The sequence below is a fragment of the Sardina pilchardus genome, chromosome 20, assembly GCF_963854185.1.
Source record: "Sardina pilchardus chromosome 20, fSarPil1.1, whole genome shotgun sequence".
Taxonomy (NCBI): Eukaryota; Metazoa; Chordata; class Actinopteri; order Clupeiformes; family Clupeidae; genus Sardina; species Sardina pilchardus.
This window is the reverse complement of record NC_085013.1, coordinates 3,095,151-3,112,555: the sequence shown is the minus strand read 5'-3', so window position 1 is coordinate 3,112,555 and position 17,405 is coordinate 3,095,151. Positions and strand designations below refer to the sequence as shown.

Genomic DNA, 17,405 nt, shown 5'->3' with positions numbered 1-17,405 from the left:
AGTGACATGTTGAATGAGTCTTCATGTTGAGAAACAACAACCTGTCGTCACCCCAAAAATTGTGGTGATGCGCAACAGACAGTTGGTGTAGGCAATTTAATGCCAAAATTAATGTTATCTGTCAAAATACAAAACTGTTTTGTTGGCAGGGGTGGGAGCATTGACAAGTAAAGAATATGTTATTTTGTCACTTTTGAAATCATGGTGATGTGCTGTGAGATTTCCTCAAGTGTGCCTTGAGAGAAGAAAAAGGTTTCAGGAAACACTGATCTATAGATGAACAAGAGCCCCAAATAATGTACAATTCCACCAGAATGAGTGCTCTGAATGACCAATCAGGTGACAGTAATGGGCCATCCTCTTATCACAATCATCAAGGCAGCAATCATAGCAGCAAACAAAAAACAAAGTTTTAAAATGCAGTTGTTTACTCAGTTTCTAAAGAAATAGACGTCCAATGCTGGATTAGCGATTGCATTTGCGTGTTTTTTGGGACACTGAAAATGGGCTTCAGTGACTTCTTGGCCAGACAGACCTGCAGAGCGAATTTCAAATTTGCCAAAAGTTCATATGGGTATTTTAGATGCCCCCCCCCTTCAAGCATTGTTTTGGTGTGTGTGTGTTTGTGTGTGTGTATGTGTGTCTGGGTAAAGTGGTTTTGTGAAATCATTTCTGCGTAGAGGCTTGCCCACTGGCAGAGCAGTGAGCACTGCTAGCTCTCCACAGGCATAATTTCATCTGGCCGGTTGGTCACAGCGAACTCACCATGGCGATAATGTTCCGGGATTGTAGCCACTGGAAAGAAAAAGGCATGGAGCTGTTTGATGGAGCGATAGAATAAGTGACTGAAATCATATCCTTTATTGTACACAAATTACACCCTTTCGCAAAACTCTTTCAATGTAAAAATGTCAATGCAAAGAAATTCTATGTATTTGTGAAACCTTTGATAATGATACTTTTATAACAAGTTTCATTTATTTATTTATTTGTTTATTTATTCTGTAAGTCTTTAACGAGAGCTCTAAGAGTCCTAATGAACAGCACAACAGCACATTTCAAATTAAATGGCATGTAACCTTTCAAAATATACAAAACATATTAACCAGAAATCAGTTAATGTGTTTTACTTCATTGTAATCATGACATTGTCCACACTGTAGCTGACCTGAGAGAGGTTGTCATATGAGCATGTAGTGTTTGTGGTACACTGACTTTTGCAACTATGCAAAATACTGTATTGCTGTGTCAGTGGCTTGGCCTCCTTCCAATGCTATGTCTCAGGTCATAAACTTACACCAGCGTGAGACAAGTTTGATATCTGGTGGATGGGGGCTCTGAGTTAAATTGAGTTACTACTGATTTTACAAAAACAATGTGATTATGGCAGTGGATGAAGCTTTGCTCCTTCTCGAAAAAAAAACACACAAACAGGAATAAGAAATGTATTGAGCTTTGTGATTAGATCCATTGGTCTCTGTGTATAATTTGTCCAATATAATTGCTTTCTGGTTCGAGGTTTGACATTCACTTTCTCACAGAAAAAAAACAAAACCTAAGAGCTTGAGTGGTTTAAGAAGGTATTGTTTTGATCCAGCTAAACCCACATAAAAAGTAAGAGGCTTAGGACATCCGCTAATACCCAAGCACACAACAGACACCAAACTGTCCGTTTTAAGTTCGCCCAAAAAAGCAATAACATTTTCTCTTCCAGGGATGGTCAAATCCAGATTCCAACCTTCTCCCTCTGTCCAGACATAGAACAGTGTGTGCGTGTGTGTGTGTGTGTGTGTGTGTGTGTGTGTGTGTGCTGACCTGTTATTTTTCTTCCCTTTGACAAGGCTCATATTTTCTGATAGACTCACACTGCAGTGGTCATTTGATTGCTACCGCTCCACTGTCATGTCCTAAAAGCCCTGGAGGTGGTGCGAGGGCATGTGTGTGTGTGTGTGTGTGTGTGTGTGTGTGAGTGTGAGTGTGAGTGTGAGTGTGTGCGTGCACGCGCGCGTGGGGATGGCGATAGTGAGGTGTTGGTGGGGTCGTTTGAGCTGATTGCGCTGATAACAGGATTGTATGCACGTGCGCCCCCCAGGGAGTGGCAAATGATGTGTTGCATCAGCTCGCCAGGCGGCCTTCACAGTTAACGCTCCCCATGTCCTTTGGTCCGCACCTGACAGATCGAGACAAACCTGTGAAGCCATCAATCACAGGGTGGACCGCACCGAGACTCTAACCATGTGTGTGTGTCTCTCTGTTCTTCTCTCCTTTTGTTGTCTCGCATTCTTTCTCATCTTTCTGTTCATCCTCCATTTTTCTCTTCACCTTTTCTTGGTATTTTTTCCATCCCACTTCCTGTGTCCCCTTGCTGTCAATCATTCAACCTTTCACTTAAATAAACATCTTTGTCTGTTTCTCACTCTCTACCTCTATCTCTTTTTCTTCTCTCTCACTCTCTATGCCTCACCAATTCAAGTGTTTTGTCATGTAAATAATATATTTATATTGACAAGGAAGCCACACAAAGGAAAAGAAATACAAAGACCAAGAAATATAAATGTCTATGTGTAGATGTGCAGTGCATTGATTTAAACTTACATAATATCTCACCATCAATCTCTCTCTCTCTTTCTCTTTCTCTGTCTGTCTCTCTCTCTCTCTCTCTCTCTCTCCTTTTTTTGTTTTTCTCCCCCCACCCCCTCACCCTTTCCCACAGTCTCTCTATTTGGGACACCTCGAGGCAGCTGCCCCAGGGGCATACTGAAAGGACGGCTCCTTTTCAATGAGACTCATTCACTCTGCTTTCTCTCTCTCCCTCCCTCTATCTCTCTCTTGCTCTGTCTTTTATTTTTTTCCCCCTTCTTCTTGTGCTTTATTGGGCAGCCAAATGCTGCTGCTTTTTAGTTCTCTGGGTCAGCGTGAGCTGTGGCTGGCATGCCTACACCTAGTTCTTCTCCGCATTTAAGATAGAGATCACAAACCTCAAAATCCACTACCCCACCACCCTGCTACATTACACCCCTTCCTCTTGTACTGCACAAAAGTCCCTAGTTTACATTACCCCAAACTTGTGGCAAACATTATCTCATCACGATTCAATTTCACCCCTTGGGGTTACCGAGATGCCTCCCTCGCCCATGCATATACAGTACATGTACACTTTAATCCACAGCAGCATTATGCATTGGGCAGGACTTGCCCTTAACTAACCGGAGGAGTGAGGCACTGCGGGGCTGTGTGTTCGGCACCGCCTGTCCCGATACGGTAATAATAAGCGGCTTTTCTTCGGGAGGGCCGAAAGGAAGCGCTTTGCCCGAGCCCCAGTCCTATTTACGGAGATGTTTTTTCCGCTGCAACGGGGGCTCCTAAAAAATGGATCCTCCACATTTCCTGGGAAGGAGGATTACTCATGGTCAAAGGGCTTGGGTAAAAAGCGTACAGCTAAAGTGTTTGCTTCTGACAGTCACCAGTTAGGAGTGGTGGGCCCAATGCACTGCATGCTCAGTTTGTTTGGGGGAGTTTAAGGACTGATGCTCTTAGAATAAAGGTCAGAGCAAGCACGTGCTATTTCTCCAACCGCAATAGTTCTGTGCAGACAAATGGGGGAATGGGCTGTCATCTGGTGACATTGGGCCATAATGCAGCAATTTAAATGAAATCCCTTCAAAAACCTTTTGTGCTTAACTCAGTAGGCTTGCTCACCAGCTTTTTGTCATGAAGTTCAGGGTGAAGCACACATGGGTTCTTTTTTACCCCTCGCTAACAAATGGCTTTGCATGTATTCCGCCATTCAGGCGCTAGTATGGGCTCGGTGTAAGCTGTGCTGTTGGCAAGGGGGACTAAAAGCATATTGGCACTGACATTAAACGTGTTTTTGCAGCCAGTCTGAAACAATGGTCAATCAAATGCACAGCATGGGGCAGCATTCACAGCTGTCTTTGAAGACTATATTCGCCTGCCTGAACCCATAGCCCTGGCACTTTTAGAGATGACATGTTTCATTGTTGTTTATTTTTTTTTGGATTTTCTCTCGCCCTGATCCACCGCTTCTTTTTGTCCCTCTCCCCAAGTCCACCCACATAGCGGCATAAAACATGCATCAGCCAGATCAAGAGAGAACAGCAGCTGTAAGCCATCTTAGGCACTATTTTATATACAGACAATGAGACATTTTCGTAAACAGACATGTCCTCACACACATAACCACACATATGAAACATACACAGATGGGAAAATTCCTAGTGCTGCGGGTAGCCTACGGCATTGTTTTACGCCATTTAGATTTGACATCTGTAAGTCTCTCTAACAAGTGCTACAGCTAAACACATGAAAGGGGGATGTGAGAGGGAGAAAAATAAGCTGGAATAAGGAACAGTCACAGGAGTTAATTGGGAGAATAAAAAACGTGACTGCACCAAATGATTAATCTGGGCAGAACTTGTGCCAAACTTAAAGCTTCAACACCACACTCAGTTCCTGTTCCTCTTAAGTTCTGCTATGGTGAATGGGGGGGAGGGGGAAGGGGGGCTGGATAATGGGGTGCAAATTTAATTTAAGGAATGGTTTGTACTGGCATATTTCTGAGGCCACTATCTCACCCCAAAATTGGATCATGGCTGACTTCAGAATTAAACCTAATTAATCCCAAAGAGATATTTTTTTTCTCCCTCTTTTCCCCTCTTTTCCCTGTGTTTGAATCAGTATTAAAGATTGCATAGCAGATTCAATATAGCAGGGCAATGTTGCGAACCATGACACATTTTTCTTTTCACAGAATCTCATAACTCTTAGACCATGCGCATGGAATCACAAGGCAAACCGATCACCAAGAATGATTTTTATGAGTATCATATCAGCATTTGAAGAGGTTTTTGAGAAACAGGCAAACCACATACTCTTCTTGCGTTGGATAACTTGTCAGATGTTATGTAGTAAGCTGATAAGTCTTTTGATGCTTTTCTTGTGCAAATGCCCACACATTTGACTGGCCAATGAAGCTTGAGATATGATTTGAATCTGTAATTAAAACATGCAGGAAATAGAAAAATGGCAAGTTTTACAAATGACAGCTGCAAGCATTCACAAACGTCAAGCATTTTAGGCCAGACCAGGATGACAAATTGTGTGTCAAAAAATGTGCACTCCCCACCAAAATCCTCAAAATGCAATGAGGTTTAATAAGGTGTAAAATCCGAATGAATTAGCATCTCCTTGTAAACAGATGTTGTCTCCCCCCCCCCCCCCCCCCCAACCCCCAGCCCTCTGCTTCAGCAAATGTGCCTGTGCTCCAACTCTTGGGCTTTAATGGTGCATGAAAATACTAAGAGCTGGCCTAATCTCTAGCCCCAATCCCAAACACAGGCAGGTTAAGGTCTTTGTCCTCTGGAGGGGGAGCATGGGGTGAATTAGCAGTGGGACTGCAGTGAGTTCACCCCGCAGCACCTTTTACAAATTGCTGAGCATTCACAAATACACACAGTACACACGAGGCAGAATACTTGAGGCAGCCTGAGAAAAAGAAGGGGGAAAAAAAGAAAAAGAAATAAGAGACACCCTTAGCTTGTCCTCTCTCCGGGAGGTGACAGAAGGAAAGGAAGCATTTCTGCCTGAGGAATTTAACCAGGGGTCTATTTTTCAGCATTGTTTTTCCCTCTTTCCTTCGTACTTTCTTGTCTTTATTTTTGGGAGGGATTTTATATTCCCCCCGGCGGCAGGGACGCAGGTTGGTGTCAGGAGAGATGGTGTGATTATATCTCTTGGCGCAGGTTTCTGCTCGACTACTCTCCACAGGCAAAGGAGGGCATGGCGGATTACCAGCAGGTGTGAGGAAAATAAACTGCATGTTCAGAGAGAGAGAGAGAGAAAGAGAGAGAGAGAGAGAGTGAGCAAGAGAGAGAGAGAAGGAAAAGGATGGGAAGGAAAAGGGTGAGAAAAAGAGTGAAAGAGAGAGGAAAGATGGGACAAAATGGCCTCTGTGTGACATTGAGCTGAAAACACTTCAATCAGCAGGCCCATGACCTGCTGTCTTGCAGCTCTTTGGTGTGACTGGAAGCCATGGCAGGTCGGAAGGAGCTTCAGAAGCGTTCTCTCTCTCTCTCTCTCTCTCTCTCTCTCTCTCTCTCTCTCTCTCTCTCTCTCTCTCTCTCCCTCCCTCCCTCTGTCTCTCACAGGCTGAGAGGTGTTATTAGAGGGTCGGAGCCTGGGGAATCCTCCAGCACCGAGCGAGCAGGAAATGATAGTGGAGGAATGTCCATAGTGGTGGTGCACTGGTGCTGTTAACACTTTCAGTGCTGGGGAGAGCTCAAAGCTGGACACAAGGCACCACATGAGGAAGTGGAATGACATATCTTGTCCCACATTAAGTGACCCTTCTTCACAGAAGAGCCATTCCATCAGCAAGCATCACTTAAGACTCAAATGCAACCTCCACATGCATTTTATATTTCTGTGCGATGGTTCATGCATGGTACTTAAACTTTTGAAATATTTACTCAATTATGTTAAAAATATATGTTTTGCGTGTGATGTAATGCTGTTGCTATTTCAATATGCCACTGACAATCAAACATCTTCATAATGTCAACCCTGATTGTCAAAACGTGTACTCCTGTAGTGATACATATATTAATATGTATGGCAAAATGTATGTTTTCCATCACTAATGTGTGGTGCTTTTAAGAGAAATTGTTATTTGTGGAAGGTTGCCAAGGTAACTATGGTGACAGACACACATGTGTAGTGATTAAATCCATTTTGCGTCAGTGAAATGATGGCTACTTAGTCGCCATCAAACAATTACCATCCTTCAGATACAGCTCCAAATGGGTTCAGTAAGAAAACTGAAGGAGATTGGAAAAGCTCTCAGAGATTGCAGAATGAAGGGATCTGTCTTTCCCAAGAGAGTCAACACTTGTATTATTTATAGAAGAACAACTGTCGTTTTGTGACAAGAACACGACCATGACGATAAAGCACAAAACAATTGTCATAATAACCATCACCACAATCTTCTTCTTCTTTGCCGTTGTCATCATCATCATCATCATTACCATCATCAACAACAGCAACAGCAGCAGCAGCAGCAGCAACAAAGAAGTAACAATAAACTCAACAACAAAATACCGGTGAAGGTGAAGTCAAAAGCCAAATATGATGCAGTGCAAATGAGAACAAGTCAATAAACGGCAGCTCATTCATTAAGATACTGTATCTTATGCCGAGACAGTTCTCATTTTAAGGCCATGGATACTTGACCATGATTGATGTTAAATACTTCAGAGAAGGGAATTGTAGTTTATATAAAAAATCTCTGCAGCATTTTCATGTTTTGTATGCTGGTTCAGCCACACTCATGGTAGCTTTTATGGGAGCACTTCATCATTACCCACTTCAAAACCTACTGAAAGACTTAAGAGCCATTTTATGAAATTTCATTTTCAGAGCAGTCTTTTGGCTTTGATATCACTTGTGCACATTCCAAAAAAAAAGAAAAAAGAAAAAAAAAAGCCCTGCTTGATGAGCAAGTTTAAAAGCAAAATCCTTTAGGCACCAGAAGCTCTGGAGAATTCCAAGAGCCAATCTTTAGTCAAGTCTGTAAGGGAAGTAAAATTAATGACGGTAGACTCACACAGCCATGATAATTGATGAAATCTCAAAGTAATGCGCCACAAGAGGAATAGGCAGGTTAAATCTAATTCTTAATCAAATCACCTGAACAGTACTGTTTCTTTTTTTTAGCTTTCAAGCCACTCCTACATACTCCATTTAAACCTAATTTAATCTCAAACAGGTGGTCCATATGAATCACTTCCTCATATCACCATGTGCCATCTTCTGTTCATAATAATGCATCATTACATGGTGAAATGCATGGTGTATATATGAAAGAGTTGCATAAGCATTATATCGAGCATAATTATCTTTAACCATGTTTGTCTCTTCTACAGTCATCTGAGAAAGAACTGATTTAATTTAACCGACGAGGATGGTGGAACGTGAACTGGTAATGGTGGACATCAACGATTGTGTAAATAATTCAGGTCATTGATCACTCTCCTCCTCCCCGGCTTCTTTTCATGTCTATCCTCTCATAGGAGCGCAGAAGTCAATGATTCTTTATGGGGCAGGCTCATTTAAAAGCCTGCGAGAAACTTACGTTGTGTACACGTTTTCCTCCAGGCAAAATCTGCGAGATCTGGAATGTTTAGTACTCTAACATGATGCAAACATTAATGACACAGTAGCATTGCTGGAGGGATTAGAAATGTTGGAGGGACCACTGGAATATGTTGCATGAGTCTCAGCACTTGTATGACTGATGTTATCCTCATACACACTAGTCACCTACTGCAGTGTACTTTATTGAATTCAGACTGAAAGGAAATAACATGAATCAACAAAATAATCTGGTATCAATAATTACTAGAGGTTAAATGGAAATGCTTTGCAGTTAATGATAAAACGACTGAGGCTAAAACGCTTTCTATACATAAATTGTGACGTCTGTGATATTGCTTCTCTTTTTTCTTCTCTTTTAAAAAGTGTATTTGATGGCTGACTTTTATTCTTGTTATTTGTATCTTATTATTATGTATTGTAAAGCACTTTGTGATTTTATCTGTGAGAAGCGCTTTACAAATAAAGTACTTACTTACTTACTTACTTACTATTTGAGCTTAACTGGTAGTCTGTTCTTCATCAGTAAAGCTTACCAGTGATGAATGTAAACACTACAATGATCTCACTCTAGTGTAGTTTAAGTGGATTTTAATTAGACAGCCTGGTATCTTTCGCGCTTGCCATTGGACATTTGGGAATAGGGGCTTGACAAACATCAGTTTGATCCTAATGCAAGTTTGAGAATGTGCATTGTTCACATTATTTAGAGAAAGCTTTCTCCCTTTTCATAATAAGCAGGCGCAGGTTGCAAGGTGCAACTCTGGGAAACACCTGACATGTGATACGTGAGTCTTAATAATAAACTAAATGGACAGTATAATTTTAAATCATGCTTTTTGGCTGTTTTGTTTTTGGCTCACTTGTAATTTCTTCATAATTGCAAGTATCATTCAGGGTTGCATTCCAACTTTAGATCTTGAAGTGTGGTACAGCCTACAGTGTTGTCCCCAGTACCTCTCCAATTTACCAAATCTATAGACCAACAAAAAATAACCATCAATTGGATATACAGTAGTTGTCTAAATACGTGTACCCATCATCGCAATACTCTAGGTAGATGTGATGACGTGAGGGAAGCGATGTGGCGTACAGTCACGTCGACACCAGGAGCTGTCCATGGTCCTGATCACACGTTGTGCTCCACTGCAATGGTGTGTAACAACTCCCAACTTCAACAGATTACATTTGTCGTGGTAGCTACCGTTAGCGAATTTGATATAGCCCCTTCATGACTTACTTCTAAGATTAGCGTGCCGGTCAAAGTGATGATTTGCCAGATGTTCACTACCTCGCAGTCAATGGCATCTTGCTAATTATTGACGGATTAGCAAACTATAGGCGACTGACCAGTAGCCTACAACGATTTCATAGTGCAAAAACAATGAGCTATTTTGAATTCCAGGCATTCTTATGGTCAGTTTAGTAACTGGTGAGAAGCACATAGCCTGTCTGGTGAAGGACTGACGGTCTCCCATTCATATCAGTTGTTATGACTGTTCACAATAGAAACACATTCAAAACCCAAGGGAGCTTGACTGCCACCCCACGCACGTTAGACTTTGTTAGCGATAAGTAGCATTTCATGCTAGCTTCCGCAGAGCTTCACCTTCATTAACAGTAGCCTACCGTCATGCACGTGTAAACTATTGTAAGGAAGCGTTTGTCCCTAAAAGTTCCCAAACTTGATATCACGCCCTAGGGGAAAATTGCCTCGCATGTCCAGAACGCAAAAGTCCCCCCCTCCCTTCTCATTCTACTTACAAAAAAACCTTTAACCCCACTATTTAGGCTCCATGAAGTCACTGACGGTTAAATTCGTCACTAAGAAACTTCGTATATTGGTTCCGCCGGTCTTTACGCGACTGACTGACATGTAGCCTACTGTCTCGGAGCGGGATAAACTATGGAAGTTGCAGCCCATTTGGAGTCTCTTTCGGGGATAGCGTGCTCCCTCCCCAGCCATTGTGGCGTGCATGATAGGCTAGTCCAGCCTCGTGCTGCCTGCTCTGTGTCTTCAGTGCAGGAGTGTCCCGTATCCCTGCGAAGGCTAAGCCGACAGCACTTCTCAGCGCGACTTGCAGAATGACAGACATATCGAGGAGAGCGAACGTCAGTCTGAGCCAATCCGTGATGACTTCCTCCATTTTTTCCAGTGGATGAGGTAGATGAGAGAATCTACCGCATATCCCGGCTGTTGGTGCTTCTCTTTACTTTGATAAAACGTTTCGAACGATCGGACGGATCGCCTAACCCACTATTTGCAGTGGTAATGGATTTTCTTATTATATCCACAATGGCACAAAACCGCATGTAGTTTTCTCGTGATTTTCTTGTTTGGGATATCATTACCAGTATTACACTCATCAAACTTCTTAAATTTGTCAATTAACCTATACCATCGCGAACAACTTATTTAACGTGAATAGGCTACATATCATCTATTCACTGAGCTAAGTTGGAACGAGGAGACTGCCAGAAGAGGACGTGGGAGCAGCCTTTTCAATGACTTGGATGGAGGGCAAGCGCACAGCGCACTCACTCATTCTCTGGATTAACTCGGCTTGGAAGCAGAGCGGAGGGAAGTGCAAGGAAGGTGCAGCGCTGCAAAGGTCTCCCTGCTAAGATTTGGTCCGACTTTCTCATCTTGGCTACTTGGTCGCTCGTTGTCGCAAACGGCAGCCGTTTAGCTAAATAGAGCAATCCGTTTTTAATGCGGAGGGAAGCCTACAGTCTTGCGAGGCACGTCGACGGGTGGCTGGAGAATGGAACGGTCTTCAGCATTTCAATGGGCAACACAGGCGCGCTTTTATCCTAACGGGGATCTGGCGAACTGCGTAGGAATTTGAACTGTCTCAGAGTTACCGTATTTGGATTTTTCTACCGGAGCAAGGAACAGAAGAGGAAGAAGATAACTAATAGGAGTGGATTCTGAGGGCTTTATAGTGTACAAACGAATGGCATATCGCTTGAACGCGGAGGGGGATATGGGCAACACAGGCTTGGCTGAGTTATATGGAATGAAATCGAGCGCACCTTGCATCGAAATGATTTAATCGAAATCTAATGGGGCCAAGCAGAAGAGAAATATGGGAAAACATGAAATGTGAGAAGATTCGATTCCCCTGATCCTCGGTTTTCTGAGCAGGGCTGGCGTTCCTTCTTCAAGGTAAACTTTTAACATCAAAGTATTACATATATCGCTGTTTCATTGTCTAGTGTTTGGAGGGTTCGGTTGACACGGTTGTTCACGACCGACACGGAGAAACATACTGTGAGAGACTGCAAAGCGTTCCACTGCTGGCAGCCCTAAAATAGAACGTTCCTTTAGAAAACTGGGTGTGAATAGTCTAACCTGCACCCCAGGTACGTTGCAAGGTCGTAACATGTTCAAAATGGCTTTCTATATCATTGTAAACCGGCGATTCCTTGCTGCATACACTCAATCCATTATTAAGTCTGGAAATTGTTCTACACTTTTTGACTGTGAATGGCAGGAGGACACCAAATAGGCTGTTCTGTTTTTATTCAGTGGTATATATGTGTCGCTCTTCCTCCCTATTCGCAGGGTGATTCTTGTGGTTTGCTTCAGATCTTGTCCAAGAAGGTGGTGTTAGTCCGGGGGTGGGGGCTATAAATTCTTCTTGTGATGGTTGTGTGAGTCTGTGCGCACGGGATTGTGCGTGTGTGCGTGTGTGCGTTTGTGTGTGTGTGTGTGTGTGTGTGTGTGTGTGTGTGTGTGTGTGTGTGTGTGTGTGTGTGTGTGTGTGTGTGTGTGTGCGTGTGTGTGTGCGTGCGTGCGTGCGTGCGTGCGTGCGTGCATGTCTGTGTGTGTGTGTGTGTGTGTGTGTGTGAGAGAGAGTGTGAGTGTGTATGTGTGTGTGTGCGTGTGCGTGCGTGCGTGTGCGCCCGTGCTGATGTTGGTAGTGAGTTAACATAGACAACCCTTTGTTTCATCATGTTGTGCTATTGGTTCGTCGACTATAAAGTGTTTTCTGCCATTATATATAGTATCATTATATTTAACCAAGTGCATGTGTGATAGGCGTATCCTGCAAAAAAATGTGCCAGAACTGTGTCTTCCGCTTTGGCAGATGTTCAAACGATCATGAAGAATTCAGGCGTCGTCCGGTCTTTACCTACATTACAACGGGAATGATGAAAACCAAGTTGTTGCCAGCAATCTTGTCTCGGCTATGTAAGGGACATATTATAGAAGAGTTCTCGCAGCCATCTTGATGAGCAATTAATACACAGTTGTGTTCCTTGTTTTTCTCAAGATATTTGCATGCAGTACAAGGGGGTTAGCCAGATGAAAGCAAAGGGAATGCTTTGTGGATATAATGGTTGGTAGCTGACGGTATTCAAGGGCACAAAATACTGAGACATTTCTTGATAGCAGCAATTGTTAGACAAAAACCGCAATCAGTTTCCCTCTAAAATATAGCAGCCTAGTAGCTTGTGTTTGGTGTGCGTACTGCATGCACATTTTGAACGTGTCACACCTCTACCCTTCCTAGTACGAAAGTACTACAACATAGTAAAGATGTATTTTTGAGTACATCAATAGCAAAAGTGTTAGAAGACTGCATCAAATGCACAGTAAAGACATTTGGCCCATAGTGAAGGTAAACATATAATCATTTGAAACAGATGTTTCTAAATAAATAGTATACAAGTATAATAGTATAAAGTTATTTTATTTATGCACATTAATTAATAGTCTTTAAAAAAAAAAAACGCCCTTAACGTTGACATGAGGTGTGTCATTTCTCATCTGACACAGATCGCATCATAGTCAAATTTCAAAGGCCAGTATAACGATGGCTCTATGGCTGTTGAAGGCTTGCTTCTGGAAAGTAGTTTACCACTTTTACTCTATCCAATAATCATTGGTGATTGGCTGATGAAGAGGGTGGTGGATGCACAGCTGATTATGGGAAAACTCAGTGGGGACATTCCATACTTGTCGTCCTCCTACGGAACACTTGGCTAACTGAGCTGCAGGACCGCTTCCGCTGGCTGGTGGTGCTATAATTCAATTTATGCTCCGCGCTGCAGTTGTGGGGAGATGGGCAGTGTCGGCGGAGGCAACCGGGGCGGGGGTGGGAGCCGCAGTTTTTTGCTGCGCAGAAAGGACAATACTATTAAGGCCATGTTGAAGTGACCGCGACCGATGACTCTCAGAGGTACATCAAGTGCAATTTATGAACAAAAAAAAAACATAAGATATAAACAAAGGCTGCCGCCTGTCTCTCAGACGTCTGTCGCTAGAGCGTTTGCCAGCTGGCCACGTTGACCGAATGCAGGGTCCTTGAGACTTGTTTAATTACACTTGCTAAGCTTTCCCCTATGACATTACAAGCTTGAGCCAAGGTGTCCAAGTGGACACGCACCAGATCCGCTGTTGGCGTCATTGTGACTCATGAGTCAGGCGCCAACAACAAAAAAAAACTTAACAAATTCATCTTCTGAAATTACCACACCCTTTTGAGCCCATATAACGTGTCCTTTCCCCATTTGCAAGGTCGATCTTGATTGCTGCATAACTGATTGCTTTGTGCTGTCTCTGAGAGGCAGATTTAAATCAAACCTGACAACGAAGTAAACGAGCCTTCTGTGAATATGAGAATGGACGAATTTGACCCTTCTGTAGGCACTTGGATGGCAGGACTTCTCACGCATGTTTTGTAATGCGCTTTTCTGGCACCACGTCACAGTTGTGACAGCTGTGACTGTTGACAGATTTGGTTGACAAACCACTAATAGGCTTCGTCGCTGCACACGACCACTTTAGGGAACAAGCGACCCCGTCGCTGAGAGGGTGTAACGTAACGTTGCCTTGTTTACCCATGAGTAATGTTAGTTGGGGTCACTTTCCCTTGTACCCATGCATGAATATTTACAGTCTTTTGGTGGTGTCCAGATGCAGGAATTGGGCTGGACGAATGGCTGTATTTTAGCTAATTCGTACCGCTGTGAGAATAAGTTTAAGCAGTCGATCCTAAAAACGATGCCATCCAATTAGCACTGAAAGTTTTCCAAAGAGGATGCGCGTCAATAGCTGCGAGTCGAGTTGCCTTTTGTGCAGCGCTGTCTGTGGTGCTGTGAAATCCGGAGCCGCGGACATTTTATTTCTGCCTGGAGACAGTCAGCACCGCGGACAGCTCCCGATTCACGCCTCATTCCCTCGTTGTCGTGGGCAGGACTTCTTACATAAAGCCAGCGCCCGAACCGCTGCCATGGCAGGCTTTCTTTTTAGGTTTCGGCTCAGTGGTGAGGGAGCTCCGAAAATAAAGCCACCGCAGCGGCGCCACACAGAACAGCTGCCGCTGCAGCGAACACGAGGAGCACAGCGCTCCCCAAAGAAAAGAGAGACAGCTGAAGAGCACACAGAAACGAAACTGTTTCCCCCAGGGGGGAGAAGTGACTGGCCTATTTGTGTTTCTTGCGTGATACTATGACAAACCTTGCTATGGTTATCTATTGACAATAGGAACAATGTTGCTCTCCCCATAGGTAGCCTATACCTATTAAACACTAATGACATGGTATGTTAATAGGTCTATCCATTGCATCTTGGAATTACACCGACTAAATGTTTCATAAGCAGTGTAGTGATACAAACAGTCTGAGTCAATCAGATATGTAATCTGGCAACCATTTTTTCAGGTATGCTAATGGTCTGATACGTAAACCAGCTAAACAAGTTAATCATGTCAATAACAACAGCAGCATAGTAGCTTCCTTGCCTGCCTTGGGTTGTTTTTTAATCAGTGCACTGATATCTTGATTTCTGAGGGAATGCATGTTTTCTTGAGAGTTATTTTATGTCCAGCAGTTGCTATGATGGCAATTTGGCTTATGCAACTGAACTCACATCCCATATTGCACGCAGGTATCAGTCTAGTCTCAAAGCATACACAAAGAAAATAGTTGTTCTTGCCATCAGAAACCCTTTTTAGCCTTTCTGTGTATTCATTTGTGTTGCCAATGGTTTGCTTCACCATAACGGACCACCCTAGGTTCACAACAGTCCTCTAAAATAGCTTTTAATAGGCCATGCCAGTAAAAATCAAGTGGTGCACTCAGATGCACTCATTTCCATTGACAATCATATGCATTAGTCACCTGTATTTAACAGGTTGTTTTGAACATAATCCTCATTGAGCAGGAGTTGTACTCTGTGTCCTTGTCACCAAAATCAGGAGCACTGTTTGAAGTGTCATGAACCACTGAGCAATACTTCTTGGACTGAAATAATTTCACATTGAGGCCATAGAGTCTGAGAGACAAAATGTGTGTGGTTCAGACAGCTTTGTGTTTGACTCATGGATTATCAGGGAGGATTGATGGAGCATGATTCCATTGCATGAGGTTTTACTTGTGTATATATTTATATATTTTTTTTACATCCATTTATTTATCTTTTTATTTTGCTCTGGCTAAACTGCTGTGTCTAAAACAGCCCTTTAGGGTGTTGGGACGTCACATCAGCAAGACAGAGAAAGAGAGAGAGAGAGAGTGTGTGTACAGAAGTGATGAGTCAGAGGAGTCTGTTCCCCATGTCTCCCAACACCTCATCTGAAACAAACAAACAACAAAAAAAAAAACAGACCAGAAACACACACACTTAGCTTCCTTGTGACAGGAACCCAGTAGTGATTTAGATGCTGCTATTTGAATGGAGGAGACTAATCATATGGATGCACCCTTTCCTTGCTCTCTCTCATCACTCTCTCTCTCTCTCTCTTATCATCTCTCCCTCTCTCTCTCTCTCACACACACACACACACACACAAAACACACACACACACACACACACACACACACACACACAGTAACACTGTTCACATTGACCTGCTTCAGGTCTGTCAGTGTCATGCCACATCCAGACACCCTAAGCGCCGACCCGCAGAGAGAAAGAGAGAGAGGAAGATGCTCTAATTGAATGGAGGGTTGAGGATGTCAACATGTCACTGCAAGGCTTATGTGTGAAGAACGACAAATCCCGAGGTTTTGTGCTGGTGGGAGAGAGAGAGAGGGGGGGGGGGGGGGGGGGGGGTGGTTGGTAGCGAAGAGCGAGTGACTTCGGGGGGGTGTTCATCAGCGATAATAAGCTGCCACACGGGCAGTCGGGGCTTGTTTGGATCTTGCCACCCTGTCAGTGCAAAACAGGAGCAAAGTGTCAACTATGAGAGGATTAGTCTCCTCTGTAGTGGGAGGAGGACCACGGAGCCCTTGCAGCAGCCAGTACACACAGGGGACGGCACCTGTGACCCCGACAGGGGCAGAATAGAGATGTCAAAGTTACCAAGGGGAGAACAGTAGGACTGTTTTCTCCCTCTCATCACAGACCAATATCTAGCAGGGCTGTGAAAGGTGAAGGAAGCGCTGAAAAAACACTTTTTGAAACGCATCGCGCTAGAGAAACGCAAATTGCTTCGTTTTTTACTCACGTGCCACTGGATCATGCAGTGCATCCAAAGCTTACGCAACTGCACTTTGAGACATTTATGGATCTGTTTGGCCCAAAGGTGCCAGGGCTGGAGTTATGAAGCATGGTCGAGGCCTGAGTTTGAGTAATTGTGTACGTTGGATCAGCAAAACACAGGAGAGCCACAGACAGCTTGAAGCACTCAGCTGACGCATATGGATTCCATCAAACGACGCAGGCTTAAGGGCATCTTAGTTCATTCATTAATTAACCTCCCAGGGGTGATGGGCTTTGTATGGGGATGTTGAGCTTAGGTGTTTTTCATGGCTAAAGTAGGGCTTCACCAGCATGCATGCATGCACGCTAACACGCAGACATGCATACATGCATACATGCATACGCAAAGGCATGCTAATAGTTATGTACAGGACAGCATCTACATGCACGCACACAAACACACAAACAAACACACACACACACACACACACACACACAGATACACCCAAAGGCATGCATGTAAAACATGATGACCATGAATGAAATCTCTTGCACATCATCTCCTTTGGTCGTAAAAAGAATTAATGTTCATAACAAACATAGGCTGTCTTTAAATTCCTCCTGCTTCTGGATAATTGACTCGTCCAATCTCGTTCTCGTTCGCTCAGCAAACACCAGAAACAATGACATGCTAGAGCCATGCCTCCCATACTTAAACACTTTCACTGCCTGTAAACAATTAGTCGCTGCCCATTCCCAGTATTGGCCTAACAGCCCGAGGCGCAACGCAGGGAGAAGA

General features: G+C 43.5%; 1 protein-coding gene across 1 annotated transcript in view; it reads left to right on the top strand.

The window, feature by feature from the left end:
* Positions 1-11,184: 11,184 nt before the first annotated feature.
* The window catches only part of lrfn5a (leucine rich repeat and fibronectin type III domain containing 5a), a 44,398-nt gene continuing 38,177 nt past the window's right edge, over positions 11,185-17,405 (top strand). Inside the window, exon 1 of the mRNA XM_062523433.1 lies at positions 11,185-11,341. The gene's annotated coding sequence lies outside the window, so the exon portion shown is untranslated. The remainder of the gene's footprint in view (positions 11,342-17,405) is intronic.